This window comes from Sceloporus occidentalis, unplaced genomic scaffold (assembly GCF_023333645.1).
Source record: "Sceloporus occidentalis isolate IW3139 unplaced genomic scaffold, rSceOcc1.0.p SCAF_3, whole genome shotgun sequence".
NCBI classification, from domain to species: domain Eukaryota; kingdom Metazoa; phylum Chordata; class Lepidosauria; order Squamata; family Phrynosomatidae; genus Sceloporus; species Sceloporus occidentalis.
Genome location: NW_028316983.1, coordinates 102,826,436 through 102,848,571, shown reverse-complemented (window position 1 = coordinate 102,848,571; position 22,136 = coordinate 102,826,436). Strand labels below are relative to the sequence as shown.

The following is a 22,136-nucleotide window of genomic DNA, read 5'->3' as shown; positions in this document are numbered from 1 at the left end:
GCAGTTCTACCAAATCTGGAAGGAGATCCCAGGCAGCAGCAACACTCCACCCCCACTATAGCAGAGGTGGCCTGGCTGGTAGAGGAGGCAGCTGGGTTGTGTGCCAGGTAACTTAGGAGTGACAGTATGTGTTACCACAATGGGTTCACAGCAGTCTTAGTGATGCCACTGCTTTTGCATGCCTCACTGAGATAGGAGAAGATATTCTTGTTGTTATCGTTGTGTGCCTTCAAGTTGTTGTTGTGTGCCCCATATTTATTCCAGACTTATGGAAACCCTGAGATGAACCTATCACAGAGTTTTCTCGGCAAGTTTTTCAGGTTTTTTTCTTACCATTGCCATCTTCTGAGATTGAAAGAGTGTGACTTGCCCAAGATTACCCAGTGGGTTTTCATAGCTGAAATGGGATTTGAACCATGGTGTCCAGAGTCATAGTCCAGCAGGCAAATGGGTGTTTCGAGTTTTTTCCCCACAGATATTCTAAAAGATTCTAAACATAGTGCCACAGAAGTTATAAATATTCCCCCACCCACTGTTGTGGGCTTCAGCCACCACTTCTGGACTGTATTCACAAACCTGGGAAAGTTTCTTGCCTTTTGTCTCACCGGTTTGCCTTCTGTAGTATGTTTCTTTTTTGTGAATCATTTGTTCACAACAGAGCTTTTTTGTCAGTGAGAATGCCCCAAGAGGGCCAATTTTTTTTGCTCGCAAACAATGATATCACTAGGGTTGGTGTCACCCAGTGCGATAACTCATGGTATCACCAACCCCCCCCCCCCCCCCCGTTGACCTCCTATACCACACCATACGGAATTCTTAGACATTTTTTGTACTATTATTACTCATAAATCATAATTCTTTCATACCACTGAATGTAATGGTAACAGTTGTGACATAATTCACAAAATTAAAATTATACTTTTAAATTACAATATCATATGCACAGCCTGAATATATTTACATACACATAGTTCCATGTGCTTAAAATGAAAATTTGGTAAAATGTGATGTTTTTAAAGATTTTTTAAAAAAATTATTTTTTAAAAAATTAAAAATCATTTTTTAAATTTGAAATTTTAATTTAAAAAGACACCCTGGGGCTTCTTCTTTCTTCCCCCACTGAGCCTTACTGCACTCACATAATCTTTTCAGCATTTTAATGGGACACAGATGAGTGCCACAACTTGTTTCTTCCTAAAGGGAGATATTTTGGAAGTAGTGGTGTCACTCCTCCTTTACGGTGTCACTTGGTGCTATTCGCACCCCACACCTTCGAGTGATAACACTGCTTGCATAATGTTCTTACAATTCCAAATGTGTCCACCAGTTTCCACAAGTTTCTGAATCTTCAGTTGCACTTTAAAAACATTTCTACCAGGTACTTGATAGTTTTCTCCTCATGCACAAATTCTCAAAAAGGCTGAAATAGCGGTTTGGGGTGAAGCATAGGATACTTACAAATTAGTGTTCTCTACCCGACTTCATGCTGATGGATTGTACAAAAAAAAAAATCCAGTTGTATTCTTAGGACTGTTAAGCTCTCATTCAATGTTGAGACAAAATGTGTGGGTTTAAAATACCATTATTCATGCATGAAAATGAAAATGAAGCTGACTTTCATGCTCTAGTCTGGAACATGTCACTTACACATAAATCCTGATATTACCATGACTTATATGATGTTCAAATAATGTATTTGGCTTTGGGTGTAAGTCTTTTATTAAAAGGGTCATTAATGACATGAACTATGTTATGGCTTAATTAGCTATGGCTGCAGTAAAATAAATGATGCTCAACTAAAGAAGGAAAAATGTATATAATTTTTTTCCCAATGTATTGGGTGACATTAGCTAAACATAAAAGGGTTTTCAAGTCTAATGCTAAATAAGAATTGATGCAAATCATTTCCATAGCTATCTGGATATCTTTTACATTTGAAAACAGGAGTTAAAATGGATAAATGCCATCATTGGTATTTATTTAATTCTTATGAAACTGTTTAGCACTGGGATGAGTAAATCTGGCTAATTTTCAGTAACAGCAATTATTGTGATTCTGCTTTGATTCTGTGCTTCCTCCAAAATGCGTTGTGTCCTTGTAAACAGTCTGAATGGCGGTAATCCTCTATGAATGTGTTACATGCTTGAGGGAGTTCATTGTTCAAACATTTTTCAGATACATGATGTTGTATGCAGAGTTCACCCATTAAGGGCAGCTCTGTCCTCATTAGCTGGACAAACAAGAGAGTGTTTGGACTGCAGAAGGGGGGGGGGGGGGGAAGAAAAGAAACAGAAACCACAACAGAAAAATCCAGCGTGATTGTTCATATCCAACAACACAATGACCTTCCTATTTATTAAGAGAAAAATAACCTTTCCATATGAGAAAATTGGCCCATACAGTCAGCACATGGGGCCAACTATGCAATAAGTGAAAAAATATCCTTATATATTGGGGTTGGCTAAGACATCAAAAGTGGGGAGCATGATTTGCTTACCCTACTATGTCTGAAGAGCCAGTGGAGTGGAGTGATTTGAGTGCTGGACTAGGACTCCAGGGGACTAGGGTTCGAATCCACACTCAGCCATGGAAAAATCCTGGGTGTCCATGGGGAAAGCACACTCAGCTGTAGTGGAAAGCAATGACAAATCACCACTTAATAACATTGTTGTTGTTGTTATGTACCTTCAAGTTGTTTCTGACTTATCATGACTATAAGGTGACCCTGTCACAGAGTTTTCTTGGCAAGTTTCTTCAGCGGGGGTTTGCCATTGCCATCTTCTGAGGCTGAGAGAGTGCGACTTGCCCAAGGTCACCCAGTGGGTTTCATGGCTCAGTAGGGATTCAAACTCTGGTCTCCAGGGCCATAGTCTAACACTCAAATCATTACACCATGCTGGCTCTCTCTTAATAACATACCTTCACCATTTCCCAGATAAAAACTGAGACAAGTGTGGCCAAACAACATCAGAGTGTGGTCAAGAGGGAATAAGTTATCGGTGAGGAAGGACACACAAGCAAGGAATGGCTATAGCAGTTTGCTTTTTACTGAGCCTCTTGGGAAGGGAAAGACTCTGCCCCCTCCTGTCTTCTCCACCTCTGAGTGCAAACTACTTTTGTACACTAAAATCAAGTGGCAAGGGAAGGAAGGGGAAAGTGGGAGGAAGAGAAACTGGGAAGTTTTAATAGCAACAGAAAAAGTGGGATGACAGAGGATTAACTGAGTCTATCCCTTCCAAATCAAGACAGTACGAGGGTACTCAATAATTCTTGAAAACCCAATGATAGGGTTGCCAAAAATCAGAAGCCTTGTCTGCACTGGCCAGGATACTCCAGGGGTAGCGTGCAGTTTCTTGCCCTGCAGTGGCCCAATCTTCCCACGTTACCTTGGCTTCCATTTCTGCACCACAGCACATGTTGTCATGCTTCCCACTGTAGCAGATTGCTTGCTCTGAGGGCATGAGGTGACCAGTGATGGTCACATGTTGGGCACTTCATTCTGACCTCAGAATGAGTGATCTGTGGTGATGACGGATGTCAGGCAGGTCAGTGGGCCTCTGGTCTCTTTGTAACGATTCTTCCTCTGGGAACAACCTGGAAACTGGAATAAGACAACCACCATGCATACCTTATTAGTTTTATTTTTCAGTTGTGTACTACCAATCCAATTAGTAGAATCAGGGCATGGAACCAGTTTCATGCAACTATTTCAGCCTTGAACCACTGTGTAAATTTAGTACATTTTTAAATTGAATCACGGACCAATCTTAGTTCTTAGCACTTCTGGAGTCAGCATCTGGGTTCTCCCAAAAGTGGAGACAGAAATCAGAAAACCTCCGAAACTGGAAATAGAGAGGATATCTAAATGGAAATAGGGAGGATATATCATAGCAGATCATCGCACAGGAAATCTGTGCCGGGATAGATATGGTTGTAACCATCTGGAATGGATCTTATCACATGTCTGGGAGCTCTGGCAGTAGACAGCCTGTATCCAACCCAGGTTTCTTCTGCAGCTTTTCTTGAACAAGATTTTCCCATTCTTCAAAAGCTGCTGCAGAAGCCTGAGTTGGATACGGGCTGCCTACTGCCCTGACTCCGGGTCATGAGATAAGATCTATTCCAGACGGTTACAACCTGTGTCTATCCCAGTGTGGATTTCCTGTGCAATAATCTCGATAGAAGTGTTTTCTTCACTGGAGAACTGAAAAAGAATGGACATATTTAATTTGTATGTGGATGGAATCAATATGTGGAAATCAAATGGGGCATTCTGATGAAAAAAGTTACAGACAACCATCCCACAGCTGGTACCCTGCAGAGGTGTTGAACTATAACCCCTATCATCTCTAGTCTGCATAGATATGCTGGCAGTGTTGAGTGTGAATGCTGTCCAATACTTTGGGATGGCAGCTGTTTTGGAGTTTGGTGGAAATATTCCTTGTTGAAATAAAAAACTATAGAAAGATGGAGTCACCTTTGTCAGCCAGAGAGATGGTTTTTGAAATAAAGGCTTGGAGTTTAGAAAAACTAGAGCAAAGGAATAATGAGTGCGTCTTGACCTGGATGGAAGCTGGCACCAGTAAAAAGACATAACATAAACTACTGAGATAAGGACACATAGTTGACATTCAGAAGCAAGGTTAGGAGGAAAGCCACTGAATTCCTACAGGAGGGGGTAAGGAGTGATGATGCAGTTTTAATGTATGCATGTATTTCTGTTCTGATTGTAAGAATTCTGTATGTTTAAATTGTAATTAGCCAATCAGGTGTATTGAAGAAGCTTCTTTGTCTTGAATAATATAAAAAGAGCCATTTTGTCTTGTTCGGGGTCTCAGCTTTTGGAACTTGAATTCCACTGAGTTCATTGTTTTCCTTTGTCGACAATTGGAAATAAACTTATGGATTTTCAATTACTAGGTCCTCTTGCCAATCCTATTGCTCTGCAAATCCTAGAAATTTAAGTTTCCTGAAATTTCTGTTACAGGAGGAAGTGTGCTATGAACAATTAGCTGGATTGCAATGCTATCTGTATGATAGGGTTGTTGCAGCTTATCCCCCCCTCCATTTGAGTCATTTCACTTGCTTTAATTTAAGAAGAGCTCATCTTTTATTAACACGTTTCATCACACCTTTTTCTTTCCTTCCAGGACTGGGGAGGACAGATAAATGAACTGAAAGGTTAAAGATAATTAAAGGTAGGTGACACCATGGAAACACTCCAGGTATTATGCATCTAAGATACATAAGATGACATGAAATTGGTGGTGTGGGGTGTTTGACAGGGACTAGCCTGTTGGTAGTATTTTTTTTAAAAGAGGTGTTTTTAACTTATTAAAGGCTAACTTTGTATCATGAAAAGCACTGTGCTAAGTTTACTGAAGCAAAAACAACTAAGACTTTTTGTGGCACCTTAAAGAAAAGTAGATTTATTACATCATAAGCTTTGGCAAACCGTAAGTGTTTGTTTCTGAGGACAATGCCTGCCTTTTGGAGTGTTGACTCTGATCATTCAGATTGGTTGTGGAAACGAAGTTAAACATGGAAAAATTAATTTGATATAATTCAAAATCATGCCACAAATTCAGGGAGCTCCAGCCTCTTAAGCTGCCATTTTCCCCCCAGTCAAGAGGCTGCAGTCACTATCAGTAATGACAAGTACAGAAAGACTCCACAACAGCTCAAGGTAAAATAAATCACTAATAAAGGTGCTGCTGGATTTCTTCTCTTCTCCATCTTTCCTTTCCCTCCTGTTGTGGTGTCTCATTTTTGGAACATCACCTCCACTGAAGTATAACTGGGGTCAATCTTGCAATCTCTGTGGTGTCACATCAAAACATTTTCATTTTTATTCCTTTTTTAATGTTGTTTGTTTTCATGCTTCATGTTCTGCTTTCCCCCCTTCAAAACTGAGTCCCAAAATGGCCCTGAAGAAGATTAAAAACAGATTTTTTTTTAAAAAAGAAAGCATATAACAGAATGTTTACTATAAAAATGTACAACCCTGAACACATCTGGTCTCAGAAGCTAAACTGGTGCCTGGTGAGTCCTATGATGGGAGACTACCAGAGAATGTCATGGACATCCAGAATCCTGCCCCAAACCCTTAGTTACTGGGCTAAAGACACCAGTGACCTGACTCAGTCGCTTCCTCTGTTTCTGTGCTTCCTATGTTGAATTTAACACAATTAAAAGGGAAACCCTCCCCACCATGATTAAAAAGTACAACAGCCAACTTAAAAAGTACTGTAGCTAGCTTTAGGATTTTATTTATTGTCACACTGCATTTAATGCATTTTTACAATTGTTCCACTATCTCTTAAAGAAAGGAACTTCATAAATATCTAAATAATTGAAAATGTCTCCTGAGCAGTTTGGCCAGGAAGAATCCCCAAGTGGAAGAAACTGGTGGCTGATGTTTGCTGGCTTAATGGAAAGCTATGCCCTGCAAATGCTTCATAGCTTCCAGCCATCCGATTTGGTAGATAGAGTCCTCATTAATTCTTTGATGTCTCACTTTTTCCACTGCTTTTAAAATACCCCAGTTCCTCCCACTTTCTCCCTTTCTGACTGATTTACTTCAATTGTAGCTAACTAAAAAGTGCAAAAGTAGTTTTCCCTAATTTAACTCAGCACGATGAGAGGGGAGGGGGAATCCTGCCTTGCCAGTAGGCCCAGGTAAAAGCAAACTGCTGCAGCCTCTCCTACTTTCTGTATTCTTCTTCATTATTTGTCATCTTGACCATACTCAGTTTTAACGTGTGAAACTTTAAAGGGTGTGCTATTTTGGGACCATTTTGGGCAGCTTGACAGAAATGAGGGGGCTTGTAAGGAAAAATAGTACACCAGTTCCTCTGAGGTCTACGTCCACCAAAGGAGGACCAATAGATTCCTAGAAAGAACACTCCTCTAGGCATTTGTAGGTCTTCCAGCCTGATTTTATGGTCAGCCTCTGGCAGATGCTGACCACAGAGTTCCGTTTGAGAACTTAGAGATTTCTAGAGAAATGTTCTCAAAAAACCATCCAACCAAACAACAACAAAAAGTATTTTTTTAATTTGCATTTTTTTCACTTTCATGGGCGTCCTGTGCCCCTAACCCCCAGCAAACATGGAGGACCCACTGCAACATAAGGACCATTACCATAGGATTAAGTTTTTCTTCTCCAGCTGCAATCCGAATAATAATTTGCCATACACCACATTTGACTGTAGGGAAAAAAACCTCTCCCAGACTACTCCCCCCCCCCCCCCCCAATCACAACAATGTGACAAAAGCCATTCCAGGATTGTGGATGTGGGACCAGAGACTGAAATCTCCCTTCCCCATGCACTGTCTTAATGCAATCTAGTATCTAGGATTTTTTAAAAGCAACAACAACAACAAAACAGAGCTTGGAAACATTACTTTGGACTAGTACTCCCAGAAGCCACTCTAGCCACTGCCTTCTGGTAACTGTAGTCTAAAACAGTGGTTCTCCACCTTTGGCTGCTACATGCTTTGGACTTCAGTTCCCAGGATTCTTGATCATCAGTCATTTGGCTGGGGTTTCTGGGAGATGAAGGCCAAAATAGCTGGAGACCAATGTTTGAGAACCACTAGTCTACATGGCTGGGGCTTGGAGGACGTCTGGGTTCCAAGCCCTAGCCATGCCCTGGGGGCTCCTCCGCGATCGCGGAGTCCTCCAGGCTTGGCTGGGGCTTGGAGGACGGCTGAAGCCAAGCCCCAAACCTCTGCCTGGCTGCCTCCGTCTCTGGCGGGGGGGAATCCCGGGGGTGGGGGCAAAACGGCGACGGAGGCAGCCAGGCAGGGGTTTGGGGCTTGGCTTCAGCGAGGCCCCATTCCCTTGCCTGGCTTCCTCCTTTGGCGACAGAGGCAGCCAGGCAGGGGAAAGAGCCTTTCCTCTTTCTCCTCCTCCTCTTCTTCTGCCTCCTTTTCTTCCTCCCCTTCTTCCTCCTCCTCTTCTTCTTCTTTCTCCTCCTCTTCCTCCCCTTCTTCTTCATCTTTTTCCTCCTCTTCTTCTTCCTCCTCTCCTCCTCCTCTTCTTCCTCCCCTTCTTCCTCTTCCTTCTTCCTCCTTTTCCTCCTCTTCTCCATCTCTTCTTCTCCTTCTCTTCCTCCCCTTCTTCCTCCCCTTCTTCCTCTTCCTTCTTCCTCCTTTTCCTCCTCTTCTTCATCTTCTTCCTCCTCCTCTTCTTCTCCATCTCTTCTTCTCCTCCTCCTCTTCCTCCCCTTCTTCCTCTTCCTTCTTCCTCCTTTTCCTCCTCTTCTTTCTCCTCCTCTTCTTCTCCATCTCTTCTTCTCCTCCTCCTCTTCCTCCCCTTCTTCCTCCTCCTCTTCTTCTTCTCCTCTTCCTCCTCCTCTGCCTTTTCCACTCTTCCTCCTCTTCAATGCCCAAATATGCTGTTCGGAATGGGGGGGGGAGGTTGGCCAGAAAGGGAAGTACATTTCTGCCATCTGTCTAGGAACAATGCCAAAATGTCCTCCATTTTGATCATGCCTAAGAAACATGCATTTATATTAACATTTTTAAAAAAATCATCAATTTTTTGCGTGTCCTCCATTTTTAAAAAAAAAAATGTGTCCTACATTTGAAAATTTTGTCCTACTTTTGCCCTACATTTGTCCCAGTTTGGAGGTCCAGAATTATGGCAACCCTAACCACCAGAGAAACAAAGTCCCAAAAGTGCTCTTTATTCACAGTGCTATAATAAAAAGACAGATCTCTAAAACTCCAAACCATACCAATCCAACTCCTACTTCAAACCCACAAGCTATCCCTTGCAACCCCTGGGTTTATATAGTCTCCAGACCATGTGGTCTCCCAAACCCAGTGAGTTCAGGTGTGTAACCATGTCATGTGTCTCCTGTGCAATCCAGACACATGGTTTCATCATCCATGGCTACATGCACTTGGGCACTGAAGTGCCCTTGAGCCAATGAGCTTCATCTGTGTTGATCAGCCTTGCCACTCTGCTGAATGCTCATGGCCAAACACACACACATCAAGCATTTCCCTGTGTGCTGTGTTTTAACCCTTCAGATCCCTGACAAACATTTGTTCTCAAAGCATGCCAGGTGATCAATAACCAAACCTATACATCTGGATAAACAAATCAAACTTAGATATCAGGACATTGGTTGTATCCTATTTTACTTTTTATTTTTTCGTTTTTACTTTTGTGCTAAGCGTTCATCCCCAATTTGTCCTTGGAGGCCCTTGTAACTTGTACCTTTCTAACAGCTCTTAACAGTCTTTATGATTTTCAACATCCTACTTCTTTGTTCTCAGACAGCCAACCAGTGCAACTGGGCTGAACATCAACCAGTGTCTTCTTTTCTCTTCCTTCTGAACATTTGAACATTGCAACTCTTTAAAAAAGTATACAGGACTTTGGTTGAAGCAACTCACTTGCTCTATTTCACATGTTCTTTCCTTTTATCTCTCTCTCTCTCTCTCTCTCTCTCTCTCACACACACACACACACTAGTAGGTGGGTGAGAGGGAGGGAGGGTGTACAGACAAAGAAACAGACACAGATTTATTTATCTTCCCTGTCCCTTTATTGTTATTATGTGCTGCCAAGTTAGCTCAACTTATGAAAACCCTAGAAATGAGAGATTTCCAAGAACACCAGTTATCAACAGGCCTGCTCAGGCTTTGCAGACTTAGAGCCATGGCTTATTTGGTTGACACTATCCACAACCAGTTCCCCCCCTTTCCTTGTTGTTGTTGTTAACTGCCCTCAGTCAACTTCTACTCATGGCAACCCTGTGGATGAGACATCTCCAAGCCTCCCTATCATCAGCTTCTCTGCTTAGTTCCTAGTTCTTACTGTTTTCAATTTTACTAAATAGTGCCGTCTTTTCCAATGAATCATGTTGTCTCATGACATGTTCATATGAAATCTCATGTTAATAGTTTTGGGGAGTCATTGTGGTGAGAATTCAAGCTTGATATGGAAGCTTATCACACACCTTTTCCTCCCGTTATGGGAACTGGAAGGGGCCGCTTCACTGCACATTTTTCATATCCATACATACTAATCAGAAATACTATGGCATAGATGTTCCTGATTCATCTGGTATTCAGAGATCTCATCTAGTTTCTTCCTGGCTGCTTAACTGTTATGACTCGATCCAGTTGAATCCTGGGATGGGAACTGCATTTCAGCAGCATTTGTGGGAGTGACAGTTGTCTTCCTCTATATCATTTATAGAAATCCTATTACTTAATGCCTCCTCCTCCTCGGCTTTTTACTACCCATGAAGGGGAGAGGCACTTGTGTGATTTTCTGTTTCATGTCCCATGATAACTCAGAAGGCATCTGCACTGCCAAAATAAAGCAGCTTGATACCACTTTAATTGTCATGGCTCCGTGCTGTGGAATCCTGGGACTTATAGCCTATTGTGGCACCAGAGCTCTCTGTCAGAGAAGGCTAAATAGCTCACAAAACTACAACCCCCAGAATTCCATAACACTAAGCCGTGGCAGCCACAGTGGTGGATTTTGCACAACGTTTTTGTTCTCAAGATGGTCAAAGCTATTAATATGGAAAAACACACAGACTAGGAGAGACTGCAGCAGTTTCCTTTTGCCTGAGCCTATTGGGGAGGGCAAGATTTGGGCCCACCCTTCCTCTCTGCTGAGTTAACAGAGGGGAAAGAGCTTTTGAATTTTGAACTCAGTTTTACTAATTTCTGTAAAACGAGGAAAAGAGAGGAGTGGGAAGAGTAGGAGAAAGTGTGGTATTTTGAAAGCTGATGAAAAAGTGGGATGTCAGAGGATAAATCCTTACTGTTTCACCAAACTGGGACAGTTGGAGGGTATTAAACAACAACCTGGTAAATCACCACTTACATGAGTTCCATTGCTTCAGTGAGGCCCTATTCGAATGGTGAAAATAATCCAGGATGAATCAGGATTGAATTGGGATTTAATTTCTGTTGTTCACATTCATCTGAATACACCCAAAAACCTCACTTAACCCAAGATAATCGATACTGTTTTTCCCCCTGAGTTTTTGAAAAAGATTTGCATTGTCAGCAGTGTGGGTAACTCATGTGAATTAGATCTGGGACCATTTGGGATTAAACTCTGCATGCCTTGAATGCATTTTGAATACATTTACATCATCAACTTCATGGTTATTCAAGTGCTGGCACATGTGAGCAATTGAACTCGCAGAGATGAACATAGATGCGGGTCCATAGTGTGAATAGGAAACCCGAAATACATTAGTGATGTTATTTGCATTGTTCAGCTGAAAACAAACAAATGTCTGAATGACCCCTGTGTTATTAGGACTAACAGTCGGATTTAAACGCTAGTGTGCTACAGAGTTTTTTTCTTCAGAGATGGTAGTGGCACATGTATTGCCTGCATACAGACAGATGAATGGATAGATAGATGCCACTGTTTCTATATTGTGGCAGTTTTGTATATGTTCACTCTAAATATTTTCCATCCCCTTTCTGAGTTAAGCTATCAAAATGCACTGAAGTACACTTGTCCCTCCTGATTTATGGACTTGGAGTCTGCGGTCTTGGTCCTTCATGGACAGCAAGCAGGGAGGGATAAAATGGCGTGCATGTGTGGGAGTGCATGACCATTATAACCAATGCCAACTTGAATATTTGCGTCTTTACAGATTCACGGGAGAGGGGTCCGGAAAAGATCCCCCACGTATTGGGAGGGATGCCTATATTATCTCTCTAAAGGTACTATTTGAACAGACTGCAGTTCTCATTATATGGATTTTTTTGATGTGTTTTCTCTTAAATCCTGATTTTTGCATCCTTCTTTACCTTTTTTTTTTTTGTGAGCAATGAACTGCAGAGGAAAATTGTTGTGAAGTGAGAAAGGGTAACTGTATTGAAATTCATATATCAGGTTAGTTTAGTTCCAAATGTGGAAGAAACAAAATCCTTAGAAGAGCTTGAAAAAGTTCCCTTTTTTTACTACAACTCTCAGAATCTCTCATGTAAAATGTTCTTAGAATTGTAGTCTAAAAAGGTGCTTTCCCAAAAGGAACTGGGCCATCCACTGGACTGTGTATGCCATCAGTTTCAAATGAGGCTCGATTTATATATTTATAAATGAACTAAAGAGTACAAAAATATGCTTGCTGATTACTCCTTTGTGATTGGATGTATTATTTATGGCAACACCATGAAAGGCAAGGAATAATCAAAGGTGGTTTTGCCAATTCCTTCCTCTGAAATATTGCCTACTATACCTGGCACTCATTGGCAGTACAGGGCTGACCCTGCTTAGCTTTGAAAATTAGATGAGTTCTCATGCCTTTGGGAAACTAAGTCCTAGGATGTTTTACAATGCATCAATTTTTTACTGGAGGAAAAAAGTTCATATTTGTAGATACCAAAATATTATTTTAAATTATATCCCTTGGAGACGGAATTTAACTAATGGTTAGCATGCTCGAACTCTGCATGCCTACTGTTTCCAAAAGACTTGTACTCTAAGTTTGGAAAGATAAACATTCTTCTTCTATTGTTCAATAGTCATAAAAGCTCATTGCTTTAGTTGCTAATTAACAAGTATTTTTATGGGCTCCAGCTGCAAGAAAACATGTTTTTGGAAGTATGGCCAGCTTATCTCAACGTATATCTCCATCACATGTCCATATCCTGTGTACTCCTCCTCTTCCCCCATTTTGCCCCCCCCCCCTTTTGTCATTATACTTTAAATAATGCAATAGAAATAAAATGACAAAAATTTCACAAATCTCCAGCACTCTATCTTCCAAAGGAATGGTCCAATCTAGTGCTGCCCCTGTAACTTTTCACCACCCTGGGTCTATAACAGAAAATGAAGTTCCTTTTTTTAAAAAAATCTGAAAAAGATTTCTGGACACTCTGCAGCTCTCTGCTAGAAGTACCATTTGGCATCACTAAGCAAGAATAGCCAGAGGGAGGATAATCAGAAGGTGGCCCACTAAGAACTTGGATCAGTTCTTATAACTAAATGTGGCTGGATAAAGCCAGAGCTTAAACAAGAATGAGTATAAAACATGAATGCTTGAGGACACTGGATTTTTTCTTCTGCGTCAATTGCACTGGGATTACCAAAAAAACAGTAGAGAGCAGTGTGGAGCCATCTTTGAAAACAGGAGTCCTGTGATATGTACTATCAAGTGTCTCACAGAAGGGAAGGGAAGAAATCTGTTGGCTGATGCCTTTCCACTTCTCTGTCCTGCCACAAGCGTGTTGCCAGACTTACTGCAGATTTTCAACTTTTGCTTCTACGCAAATATATATCCAACTTGCTATGCTTTCACATCTTTTCTTCCCTCTAAGATGGTTGCCTGGTTTTGTTTGAAGAGTGTTTTTTCAAAAAACTACCAGAGAATGTTTTGTTTCAGTTTTTGAAACTAATGTATGGAAAGACTCGATTTTAGAAAACAGGGCATGCTTTTCAGTCTTCCTCTGACTAGATCCATTATTTCAGAGGCAGAGCACTTATCTCTCTCTTACACACACACATATTGTGCATCCATTAAAAATAAAAAAGCAAGGAATTGGGTGTGTTTTCTTGTTCTCCTTTCTGTTTTGTTTTTAGAATTCTGTCACACTGTTCATCTCAGTTTGGTTGCACTTGAATATAATTAAAGTCAGGAATGAGCGCCATTAAAACAAAACATTGTTGTGTGAGCGAGCACGTCTGTTGGCATCACGCTGTTTGTCACTAAATGTGCATGCTTCGGTTCTAATTAGAAAGAAAGGAAGGCGTCAGCCAGAAAGACGTCTGCAAATGACACAATCTGGTCCTGTCTGCATTTATCATATCATAAAGATAATACTGTCCTTTCTCATTCGCCAACCTTCTCCACAACCACCATCATTAGCCTCAGGTAATTTATTAGTTGTGAAATAAAGCAATGTTTCAGAATCATCCCAGACATATATTTTGTCGTGTCAGAAGTGTCACTTAATGGTTCCAGTCCAGACATATGAAGTAATAACAGGGAAAACTTTGAGGAACTTTCGAGACTTTCATTTGAGAACCAAGCAACATGATAAAGCTGACTTATCATGCAGTACAGCTTCTGCTTGTCTGTATCTCTTTGGTACAGAGCCAGCATGGAGTAGTGCTTGGAGTGTTGGATCAGGAGTCCAGAAGGGCAAGGTTTGAATTCTCAACTCAGCCATGCAAATCTGCTGAGTGGCTTAGGGCATGTAACACTCTCTCAGCCTCAGAGGAAGATAATAGTAAACCCTTTCTGAACAAATCTAGCCAAGAAAACACTGTGATAGTCTCACTTTATAGTCACCATAAGTCAGAAACTTGTAAATAAAATGACCTACTTCCTGAAAAGGTAGAGTCTAGCATGAGCTGTGCTACACAAGCTTGCTCTGAAGTTTATCTCTTGGTACCATGGCTGCTTGGTATGATCTCTCTTTCTGGTTGCTGTATCAAAATCTAAATCCTTTTGTGAAAATTGTGTGCAATTGTTTTTCTCAGGGTGTGAAAATAAAATAATAAATAAATAAAAGTAAAAATAAATCTGTCAGGTTCATTTTCATTGTTTCTTAGAATCCCACAAGTGTTTTTGTCCAGGCAGTTTCCATAATTGACTGTATTGTCTTCCCTTCCTTTCATGGAAGGAAAGATAGATAGATAAATAGTAATGGCTGTGAGCTTATATTGTCCTTGCACAGTATAAATATACACCCGTATGGTTAGATGATGTTGCTGGAGATCTCTTGAATCAAGTGCTGAATGGTGAGTCAACACATAGGTAAGTCCAGTTGATGTAGTGACTCTAGTGGGACTAACCATATAATTTAGGTCTATATTTATTTGTGCTATTGGGGGGGGGGGAAGGGACCAAGAATATGAAGCTTTTAGTTTTGTCTTGAAGGTGGAAAATCAGAAGATATGCCTGCACCTTATTGTGCAGTCTCGTTGTTGTTGTTATCTGCCCTTAGGTCAACCTTGATATGGTGACCCTGTGGCTCTCCAAGAGCCCCTGTTCTCCACTGCTCTGCTTAGGTCCTGCAGGCACGGGTTGTGGCCTCCTTGATTGATTTAACCATATAGTATGAGTCTTTCTCTTTTTCTCCTGCACTCCATCCTTCCTAGCATCATTGTCTTTTCCAATGATTCATGCCTTCTTATGATGTGGCAAAAGTAGACAGCCACAATTTAGTCATCCTGGCTTCCAGAGAGAGTTCAATCTTGATCTGTTCTAGAACCCATTTGTTTGTTTTGTTGGCTATCCATGGTATCCTCAGCACTCTTCTCCTGCACCGCATCTCAAATGAGTTTATTTTCTTTATTGGCTTTTTTCACTGTCCAACTCTCACATCTGTACATGGTGATGGAGAATGTTTGGTTGGACAATCCTCACTTTGGTGTTCATATTTATATTTTTACAATTTAGGATCTTATCCAGTTTTTTCATAGCTGTTCTTCGCAATCCTAATCGTCTTCTAATTTCTTGACTGCAATCATCGTTCCAATCAATATTTGATCCAAGTTATGGGACCTCTTTGACTATTTCAATGTTCTCATTATCTAGAACCACAAATTGGATAAGTGCATTTTTAAGTCTTGGTTAATGTGAATTTCTTTTTTGTCCCTGTGTATTAGTTCTCATTCCCAATGGAAGCAAAGAATGCATGAATACATAACTAGACCTAGTCATTTTAATTTCTTGGTATGGTTTTACTTCTAGGGTCCAAAACACATGTGCCAAAAGAAGTGGCTTCCAGCTGTTTCGAGTGTATGGTGTTTACATGACGCATGCCCCTAAAGTGGCCATAAGCCACTCTGATGCTGCGCTCCGGTCCAAAGGACCAGAGCAAAAAGGAGCTGTTAAAATCTGGCTCCTGTGGGGCGCAGTTTAGGACTGCAGGTGACGACCTGTTTTGGGAGTGGACCACACAGTCCTGGCCCAATTGTGGCCCAATTCTTTAGATATTAAGCTGTCTGCTTCAGTCCTTAGTTTGTTTTTCCCGCTCCTTTTGGGGGGGCACACTTTTTTCATTTCTGAATAATTTATTCAGTTGTGTTTGTGTTCTGTGGCTGAAGCTGACATGTTAAGCTGTATACTACTGCAGAGAAGATTTTATATTTGTGTTGTACAACACTGTTAACCAGATGCTAATGTACAAACTACAGCAGAAACAAAGGATTTTGTTGTTATTATTTCACAATTGCCCACCATGTTCTTTAGGGTGAAAAGAGAGGAGTTGATGTGCAGAAGAAACTTTAAATAACTACTAGGAGTATTCTTGTCTCAGTGTGAGTTTAAAGGTTATTCATCACTTAAGGCCACTTCTGTCAAACTAGCACTGGTCTTCTTCCTTCTGCGAGGTTTAGGAATGAAACAGATCTTTTCCCAAGGCACAGCCACCCCACTATTAGAGGAAGATGCAATGATATTCTCTGTCAAAAAGGTTAAAATCCTAGGATTATATGTAAACAGTCTTCCCCCTCCTACCCTGCCTAACCTGTAAAGGTTTCATTTTGGCTCACTTATCTCCTCTCTTGCCCTATGAGAAACCGCCCCAGCCTTTGATGAAAGAATCATGTCTCCATTCATTTCCTATCTTTCTGAATTGCTTTCGTATTTCCTATCATCTGCACATAATCCTATTTTCTCCATTATTGTCTTAATACCAAGTACAGCAGAAGATAATGGATAGGCACTGTAATAACAGTGTGGCCTGTAGGAACCCCTCAAGGGAAATATCTTTGATGCTGGTAGAATATTAATGCATCTCAGGTCCCTGATCTTCCTCTTTCCCTTCATCTCCTGTTTTCTAAACTGCATAATGATTTTCATATACATGACAAAAGCATTAGTGGTGGGGGGAGGGTTCATTGACAAACCATGGGACAGCTTGCTATTAAGTAGTTCTGCTCTCACATCTTTGTACGCTTTCTGACCACTATCAGAATAGACTATTTATGTCAGTAATTTCCACTTCTGAATGAACAGAAGTGGAGCAGAGCCATATAGAATGACTACTGTACTCTCTTAATCCAAATGGCCACTGCAGACACAGCATGAAAATGAATTAAAATGTAATTCCTCAGTAATGCAACTGTAGATAAGGTGACTTGCAGTAGATTAAAAACAAACTACTTGATAGCACTTAGAGTTAGCTCTAGACTTTTTATTTTATTTCATTTTAAAAAATGGATCCTGAAATGTTTTAATTGTCAGAAGCACATGAACAGGACATAAAATCACAGACAAGTATATTAACATCATACAGGCTATATTGTGATTGCAAACTACTAAACATCTTTGTTTGTTGTGAAATAAAAATAGAATTATACTTTTAAAGTGCAAAAGCTGCTATTCATATTGGCAGGATCTAGCTATTCAAAACAATGAATGTTAAGGATATGATATATATTTAGAAGCTACGCTAAGCTTCTTTTTTTCCCTCCTCCCTTTTTAAAAAAAGAGAAACAAAGTTTGTTTTCTGTAAGTTTGTCCTTTAGGCAATACTATCTTCCTTTCATTAGATTCCCCTCTTCCACAGAACCCTCTTTGCCGGCTATTAGCTCCTGTTACAAATGCCTTCAGAAGGACAATAAATCTTTGAAAAGGAGCCACATCATGACTGTCCAAAGAAGTGTTGAGCTGAAATACAGTGGAACTTGGGAAAATATTATTATTATTATTATTATTGAATTACATCTCCTATAATCCTTCAACTGACATGGCCAGTGTAGGGGATTCTGGGAATTGTAATCCAATCCCCCCTTCCCCCAGGACTAACAAAGTGTGTTTGGAGGGTGTTCTGTGTTAGGACCCCCAGCAACTGGACTTCTCTCTTATTTTATTTTAAAAAGTGATATGAATGTTGGCCAAGAGGTGCTTGTTGGCAGGAAAGGCTATATTCCCCATTGCCAAAACAAATCATATAGAGGATGGCACTTCTCCATATTCACTTCATGTGTTTGTCTCCATTACCCAGTAAGGATAAAAAGAATATTTTTTAAAAAATATTTTAAATGGTTGAAAAAATATATATGTTTCTTTGGTGTTAGGAAACCCTGACAAGGAAAATCTTGGTCTGATGTGAATCTTTGCTGTTTGTGACTTATGCTGCACAAAATTTGTGGTGTGCGTGTGTAAAAGAACAGCCTTTTAAGGGCAGAAAAATGTTTCACATACACTAATACAACTGTTTTCATCCAAAAATATCACATGCAAATTTTGTGTGGAATAAATTCCAAACTGCAGACAATCTCCAAAAACTGTATAGCATTTCAAGGTTTCTACACAGTGGGAAGGAAATGGTTTAAATTGCTCTTTGCTTCCTTCAAGAACAAGAGTATTGAATAATTATATCCCTGTTAGCCAGTCAAGGCTCCTGTAGTGTCATGGGTCAGAGACTATTTTATGAATTGTGATGTCTTTTTGTTGGAGTCTTATCTCCACCATGGACTCTTTATAGGGTCTTAGGCAAGTTGTTTCCTGTCAGCCCCAACTTTTCTCCTATTGGCTCTGTCAATTTCTACAACATGAGGGATCTTGCCAGCAGGAGCAGGCAATATGATATCTAGGGCCTATATTTCCGCATGAAGGGCCTAAATACCCCAAAGGCACCAGATCCTTTTTGACCCCGGAAGTTAAACTTAGGGGGTTGCCATAAGTTGACAGGAGACTTTAAGGCTCTCTCACACACATTTGTGTGCACTTGTACACACAGACATGGACATCTTTCTCCACATTTGCACATATAACAGATTCCCAAGCCTTCCCTCCATTCATTCACAGCCGCTCTTTCTCTTGCACACTAAGAAATCTATTTTAAAAATTGGCATTGTGCTATTTGTAAGCACTGGCCAAGGAACTGCAGTTAAAAATAAATTGCCACTGCTTTTGAAAACAGGAGAGAGAATAAAATATATCCAAAATGTCACAATGCCAGTATGGGAATCCTCCTAATTTCCTTTTTAATATGGAAGCCTGTTTAATAATCCGACCATCTACCCAGATTCATAACAATCCCCTCTTGCTTATTATTAGCCTGAGTTGTGTGTCACAGGATGGCTGTAGCAATCATACGCCTTGCCTCCTGCCTGACGTATACCAGGAGTATTAAAAACAATCAAACTATTGACCATCAATCATTAGAGATAATATCAGCCGAGAGATGATTCCAAATGAAAGCAGCTGGCTGTTTTCTTCCTGCTTGCTTTTAGTGGTGATGCAGAACGGTAGGGAGGGTGCGGGATCAAAAACAAAGGCATCACGCTTAAAATAGCAATAAGAAGAATGCTGAGTATATTGAGAATGTCGGGTATTGCAGAATGGGGAAAGGAGTTGCGTTGAGAAGAAACAAATAAGGAGCACACCACCCCTCTGTGCATCTCTCTCTCTCGGTGGGGGCATTTCTGTACTTTTAGAGAACACAACGGCATTCTCCTCTTTGCTGGAATAGGGCATCCCTTCAAGGCTGGGCAGGTGTGAACCTTGACATTTCCCCCAGTAGCTGTGAAGCCTAGGAAATGCAAGGCTTGAAAGCAAGAGACTGAAATACACTCTTAAATGGGAAAATAGAGTAGAGGGAGATTATCCTAAGGGAAGGAATGGGTTAGGGTTTTGAGGAGGGGTAGTGGAGGAGACAGGCTGTCCATGTTCTCTTTTGACATTTGTAAAACTTTAACGTTATTTCACAATAATGAATTTGATTCCTGGTCTTTGTAATGCTGTTATTTCTCCTGTTTGGAAAAGTGCGGCATTGGGGAGTCAGCCGGTGATTCAATTAGAATGTCTCTGCATTTAAAAACCATGCCAGGCAAGGCAGAATAATTGAATATGCAGTTCGGAGACATAGTCCTCTACTTTAGCGATCAGCGGCTGTTTCTTTTGAAGTCCACAGAGGATTCTGTTGCCTGGCCTTCTTGCTTTCTCAGTCATGCTGCTTTTACTTCCACATGTATTAGCTTGCCAGTGACACTGTTTGTGTCAGGAGTCCAGTGTGAGGTAGACAACAAAGAAGGTTGGTGGTGAGATGCAGTCATCAGACAGTACAAAGCTGCTATTTTTAGAGAACACCATGGAGAGCAACATCTCCAAAGTGTACGGGGGGAGGGGGATCAGTCAAGTTGTTCGAAATGTTGCTGAGGCTGATGATACAGGGCCAGACCTACCATTATGACAGGGGTAGACTACAACTGAACATAAAAGTTTGAATCGTACAAACCATTGTATTCCCTGTTATCATATATGAATGTGAGAACTGGAAAGTCAAGAAAGAAGATAGGAAGAAAATCAGTTCATTTGAGATGTGGTGCTGGAGAAGAGTGCTGAGGATCCCATGGACAAGCAAAGACAAACAAATGGCTCCTAGAACAGATCAAGCCAGAAATCTTCCTGGGAGCCAAGACGGCAAAACTGAAGCTGTCATACTTTGGACGCATCATGAGAAGACAGGATTCATTGGAAAACAACAACAATAACAATGCTAGGAAAGATAAAGGGAAGCAGAATGAGAAGAAGGCCACATACTAGATAGATGGATTCTATTAGAGGTAATGGAGATGGGTTTTCAGGAACTAAGCAGGGGGTCTTGGAGATGTCTCATCCACATGGTCCCCATGGGTCGAAATCAACTTGAGGGCAGTTAACAACAACAACAAAGACCTGATCCATACATCTATAAGTTAGGTCGTCACTCTATATTTCATATCACTTCAGTAAAGCCTGGATGAAGAAATCCCTTGGAAGCAGTACTGGGCAACTCTGGTCCTGCAGATATTGCTGGACTCTGACTCCTAGCATTCTCCCTCATTGTATGCAGGCTAGGTCTGATGGGAATTGGAGTTCAGCAGCATTTGTGGGAGTGACAGTTGTCTCCCTCTATATCATTTATAGAAATCCTATTACTTAATGCCTCTTCCTCCTCGATGTTTTACTACCCATGAAGGGGAGAGGCCCTTGTGTGATTTTCTGTTTCATGTCCCATGATAACTCAGAACGCCTCTGCACTGCCAAAATAATGCAGCTTGATACCACTTTAATTGCCATGACTCCATGCTGTGGAATCCTGGGACTTATAGCCTGTTGTGAAACTAGAGCTGTCTGACAGAGAAAGCTAAATATTTCATAAAACTAGAAATCCCAGACTTCCATAGCATTGAAACATGGCAGTTAAAGAGGTGTCAAACTGCATTGTTTCTGGCATGCAGATTAGACTTGACAGCTTTGGGATACTATATTCACCTTGACTTGGGTGGAGAGTGCAAGGTTCTTTTCTGCATCAGGCAGAAAAATAACTCAGTCTGGCCTGTGATGTTATCTCCCTGACTATCACAGCATTTGACTACACTTATTTTTTCAAAGATACGGGTTTTTTAATATCCACTTACAGCTTATCTACCCCCTCCTGTTTTCCACTTTACCAAGCATTGTTGTCTTTTCTAATGAGCTACATCTTCCCATATTATGGCCAAAATACAACAGCCTCACTTTAGTAATCTTCACATCTAGGGAGACTTTTGGCTTGATTCGTTCTAGCCCCCCCCCCTTTTTTTTTTGGTCTTTTTGGCAGTCCATGGTATCTATAGAACTCTAATTCAGCACCACATTTCATATAAGTTGATTTTCTGCTTGTCTGCTTTCCTTGGTGTCCAGCTTTCACAACCATACCTAGAAATCAATACAGCGTAAGAGTCTTTTTGAACTCTGAACAGTAAAAACTCAAAAACTGTCTTTATGACAGGGCCAGTTATGGAGGAATAATCAGAGAATTTGGTATGATCCCAAATTCTTCTTTTTCTTTTTTACTCATTCCTGAGGTACTGGAAATTGTGAATGCAGCAATGGATTTCAGTAATTTATTTTTTGTGAACTGTATTTGCGCAGGGGCCATGCTAATCTTCTCTGTATCATTCCAGTTTTAGTATATGTGCTGCTTTGCTGTTCCAGTTTTAGTACATGTGCATACAGTATATGTACTGTATTTGAACATTTATTTCATTTTAAAACATTTACACAAAAGGAATTGGTAGGTTTTGACCTCATTTCACATAACTGAATAAATTTGACCTCAAATAACAAAATGGCAATTGTTGTATTTTTGTCATGGACACCCAGAAACAACCAACACCCCCACCCCCACCCCAAAAGAGAAAAACCCAA

General features: G+C 40.7%; 1 non-coding gene across 1 annotated transcript; it reads right to left on the bottom strand.

The window, feature by feature from the left end:
- Positions 1-21,817: 21,817 nt before the first annotated feature.
- On the bottom strand, positions 21,818-21,920 carry LOC149316497 (U6 spliceosomal RNA). The gene has a single exon (XR_016280809.1). It is a non-coding gene; the product is annotated as a U6 spliceosomal RNA (small nuclear RNA).
- Between the last annotated feature and the right edge of the window lie 216 nt (positions 21,921-22,136).